This window comes from Petaurus breviceps, unplaced genomic scaffold (genome assembly GCF_028583685.1).
Source record: "Petaurus breviceps papuanus isolate PSGF00001 unplaced genomic scaffold, PetGlider_PUasm1.0 220, whole genome shotgun sequence".
NCBI classification, from domain to species: Eukaryota; Metazoa; Chordata; class Mammalia; order Diprotodontia; family Petauridae; genus Petaurus; species Petaurus breviceps.
The window spans coordinates 23,970,991-23,975,990 of record NW_027185876.1 but is presented as its reverse complement, the minus strand read 5'-3'; the positions used below and the strand labels follow the sequence as shown (position 1 = coordinate 23,975,990).

Here is a 5,000-nt window from a genome sequence, read left to right as displayed (position 1 = left end):
AAATAGCAGGAGTCCCTAAACACAGGCCCTCATAAGTGAAATATGGTGGTAAGTGGTAGAGCTAACACCCAAGCATCAAGTTGTGTCTTGCTATGAAGAGAGAATAAAAGAGCAAAAAAAATGAACATTGAAAAGTAGTTAGCTTAGGCCAAACAAAGAAAAGGTGAGGAGGTGGACCCCTTGACAACTCTAAAATAATATAATTCTATAAAAGAAGTTATACACTTTGCTCATAATATAAAGGGATTTGCTTTAATACTAACATCACAGATATATGCCAAGGTAATTTGTACATAGCTTGTTTTCATGTGAGGAAAAACATTTCAGACAATCAGAAAGAGTAATGGAATTGGCTGCCTCTACAGGTAGTAAGTTTCCCAGCTCTGGAGGATTTAAAATAGAGGATAGGTTAAACATATCTCAGAGATCCTGCAGAAGAGACTTCACACTATGTGGGAAGTTAAAATTAGATGACCTGTAAGGTCCCTCCCAACTCTGAATTTCATTATTCCTAGTTACTCTTAATATTTATCATTTTCCTTTTAGACAATGTTGGAGTGGTTGGGGAAAATCAGACACAATAATAATGCATTGTTGGTGAAGCATCTTTGAATGAACACAACCATTCTGGAAAGCAAAGTGAAATTATGCAGATGAAGTAGTTGAAATATTCAGACCCTTTGACTCAGACATTCTTCTGCTAGGCAGTGGAATCCCCAATAGGTAACTCACAAAAAGAAAGGCTCCAGATGCACCAAAATATTTGAAGCAGCATTTTTTTTTTTGTGGTTTCAAAGAGCTAGAAAAAAACAAAACAAAACCCTATGCCCATCAATTGGGGAATGGTCAAACAAATTTTGGTACATGTACATAATGGAATATTACTGTGCTGTAAGAAATGATGTGTGTGTGATGAATATAGAAAAGTAGAATATAGATTTACAATAACTGATGCAAAGTAAAGAAGCAAATCCAGGAAAACAATGTACACATTGATCGTAACAATGTAAAAGGAAAGAAACCATAAAACAATTGATGCTGAACATTGAGAAATTATAAATAAAGAACATGCTTGACCCCAAAGTAGAAATATGGGACTGACACCTAACCCTGTTTCTTTGCAATGGTGTGGGGTGCTGTCAATGTGGAACATTTCATATGCTGTCAGTTTTGTTTTAATGTATTGATTAATTTTGCTGATATTTTCTCTCTTTTTAAATTCTCATACATAATAGCTCTGTGAGAGGAAGGAGAGAAAGATGAGTGAGAAAATCCAGGCAATTTAAACCCAAAATATATCAATTTAAAAAATCCATGTTAAAGAGGGGGGAAAAATCTATCTTTAAACTTGACCTTCACCTAGATACTCCTGAATACCTCTATGGGGGGTGGGGGGAGTGGATAGGGTGGGGTTTGGGAGGAAAACAAAACCACAAACACAAGTCAGAAGCTGAAACCTTATAGCAATGAATTTTAGATGTATTCCTCTACTTGAAAGCACAAAGAAACCGAACTACATAGTAACAAAACCTTGACTAATCAATCAGCGAGGGTTCACTAAATAGCTGCTGTGTTCTAGGAACTATGCCAGATAAAAGGATAAAAGCTAAGAATTAAATTACCCATGTCCTCAAGAAGCTTACATTCTATTAGACAAAATAAGCTTGTACAAAAAATAAATACAAGGTAAATGGTGGAGAGGGAGTGAACATCAGCACCTGGGTGGTGGGGAGGGAATAAACAGGTACATTTCATTTAGATGTCACTTTATCAGAGTTTTAAAGGAAACAAGGAATTCTAAGACACAAAAAACAAAGGAATCTTGATGATAACACCTTCACACCTTTCTTACAAAAGGCTAAAAAGTAGTTTAAGTCTAAAGCTCTCTCCCTCCCTTTTTCCCTTTTCTTTCCCCCCATTCCTTTATCCTTCTCTTCCTTCTCCTCTCCTTTCTCTCCCCCTTTCCCTTTCCTTGAGTAAAGCAGCATAGTGGAGAGGGGAAATAGCCTTGGCATCAGAAAGAGCTAGGTTCAATTCTGGCCTCAGACTCATATTGCTAGCTGTGTCAGCTTGGGCAAGGCAATTAACCTTTCATGTCCCAGGTTCTTCGTGGCTTAGAGGGAGGTAGTGATACTTCTATTACCTACCTCACAAGGTTGTTGTGGGGAGGAAAGTGATTTATAAACACTCAAGAACTTTGTAAGTGTGAGTGATTATTCCTCAGTCCTCCCCTTTCTCCTCTAGATATGTGCACTATTGGCCTTTTAGCAGGAAGTCATCTTATGCCTCAGTTACCAATTTAAGAGGCAGGCTGACCAGGTTCTGCCTTAAACAAACATTTCCAAATTACTCATGATGTTGGCTGGTGAGAGCAACAAGGAAAATGAAAAGGGGGACCTCAGCCCAAGAGTCTTTCCCGGTCTCCCTCCCAGAGCAAGGCAGTGCTGCCATCTTCAATATCCTGTTTCCTGAAAGCAGGACCCCTGAGATTGGTGTAGGCCGGAAATTGCATCATAGTAATTTTAGGACACAGTGACCCCAAGTGCACCCATCTTCTAGCATTTGCCCTCTGACCCTCAGCTCCCTAATCACATTGTTGGGCTGTTGCCACTTTTAGCCACAGTAATTAGCCTTCTCTGCAATGTTTTATATTTTCTAAGCCATTTATTATTCCTTTTTCATCTCTTCACACCCCATTCCCTCAAGGTAGGTCCCTCTGATTAGTAATAATAACAAGTCTATGGTATTTGGCCTTCCTGGAGTTTCAGTCCCATGAGGACTCAGGAGGCCAGGCAGCAAACATTAGTTGTGCACAGAACAGTTCCCCCAGAATGGTTTTGGTCAGAGGAGACAGAGGGGAAAGAATGATTTGACAAGTATAAGGAGACTTGCTTGAAGGTCAGTTGGATAAATTTTAGGTTTGATTAAAACCAAGAAAGTCTATCAGAAAAAATAAGGTCTGTAGGATTTGGATTAAACATCTGAGTAAGGAAAGTTGTAAAGAAATGTTCCTAAGGTCTTTTCCCAGGCAAATTTTATAGGCCAAATGTAGAAAGTCCTTTGACTATATTAAGTTTCAGGGATCCCATCTCCAGAAAAGAGTATGTGTTTGTGTGGTGCAGAGGGAGGAGGGGAGTTTTCTCTAATTTTATTTCTTTTCACAGCTTTCTGTTTCTCTGTCTCTCTTTGTCTCTCTGTTTCTCTCTATGTCTCTCTCTCTGTCTCATTCTGTCTCTCTCCTTTCCCTTCCCCCCACCCCATTGCAAACCTAGGTAGATAAATTTATGCTTCTATTATTAGGCAAAGGATTCCATAACTGGAAAATCCTCATAATGGACCAAATTTTTGTCCCATAAGGAATCTTCAGTGACCATAAATGAGGAATGAACTTGATTTTTCTCCAAATGGATTCAACAGTTCAATTCTAATGGAAGGGAATCCCATAAAAGTGTGCTCAAAGGCTAATTCAAGAGTAACTCTAGGAAAGGCGCCCAAAACTGACTCACCAACCCTTTCCCTGGTATTTCTTGGGGTCTCTTTGAAGATTGGCTATTTCAGATTAGGAATTCTGTCCAAATTGTTGAAACTGTACCTCTAGTTTAAAAGGGGGGGCACATGTATATGTATATGCATGTATATAGATGTATACACATATGCAAATATATATATACTTATCTCTGTACATATATATCGATACAAAGTCATATTCTTACCTTATAATAGAGGGATTTAGGTCAGGAATATCTTTTTATCTGTAAACATCTTTTTATTAGTGAAATAATTAACAAGAGGTTTTAGAATGCTGTTTCTGAAGATCACAAGATGAGGGTAAATGTTACCTATGTTTGGGATTGTTTAGATAAATTGAAATATAGATACAAATTAATTTTAAATTTATAAATAATGCAAAGATAGATAGATAGATAGATAGATAGATAGATAGATAGATAGATAGATAGATAGATAGGATTGTTTAGGGGTGTTTGTATGTATGCATAGATAGGTAAATACATAGATAGAGACATAGATTAAGTGATTCCCTCAAGGTCACACATACAATATGTGAGGTTTGAAGTCAAACCTTGCAACTCCAAATTCAATATCCTTTCTACTCTATCATGCCAAAAGTACTTGTGAATTATAATGCTCTAAACAAGCATAAGGTGTGTTGTTGTGATAAAACTGAGTAAGGGGATTCCCCAAACAATAGTACTATCCTGCCACCATCACCCAAAAAGCACAAGAGAGGGATTTCTCCTTTGTTCTAAAAGTCTAGGATTCTATTATTCCACCAGGGCATCAGACCTCTTTGATTTCTCAGACCCATTTCACAAGGATTATACAGCTCTTAAGAATCTTATTCCTGTTTTTCCACAGAACTGTTCTGACCTGACTCAAAATAACCTTTTAAGACCAAGAAAGCCAATTGCCTGTGGAGGGCCTGGCTATCTTTCAAAGATCCACATGACAGTAAAATCCTGTTAATACAACTTGCCCATTTGACTAGGCTAGCTCTGGTCTACCCATTGCCTTTCCATAATCATGCCTACATTGTACAATCATACATTGTTGGATATCATCAATTACTGGGGCAGCTAGGTAGAACAGTGTATAGCACATCAGACGTGGAGTCAGGAAGACTGAGTTGAAATCTGACCTCAGACACACTAGGTATATGCCCCCTGGGCAAATCACTCAACCTTTCTCAGCTTCAGTTTCCTTATCTGTATAATGGGGATAATAATGTGACTCACTGCGTTATTGTGAGGATGAAATATACAATATTTTGCAAATTTTAAAGTGCCATATAAATGTTAGATATATTATTTTTTAATTACCAACAGTGCAAGGAATACTTCCACACTGCACATGGCCTCCTGACCAAACTTGCCTTAGTAAAAGTGCCGTCCTTGCTCAGCCTTTCACCCTAAGCAAGAAAAGAAAAGAGGAAGAAAGGAAGGAAGGAAGGAAGGAAGGAAGGAAGGAAGGAAGGAAGGAAG

General features: G+C 38.1%; 1 protein-coding gene across 2 annotated transcripts in view; it reads right to left on the bottom strand.

Annotated features, from left to right (window-relative positions):
• Positions 1-5,000, bottom strand: part of PRRX1 (paired related homeobox 1) — a 106,294-nt gene that overhangs the window by 58,809 nt on the left and 42,485 nt on the right. The gene's annotated exons all lie outside the window — the stretch shown is intronic.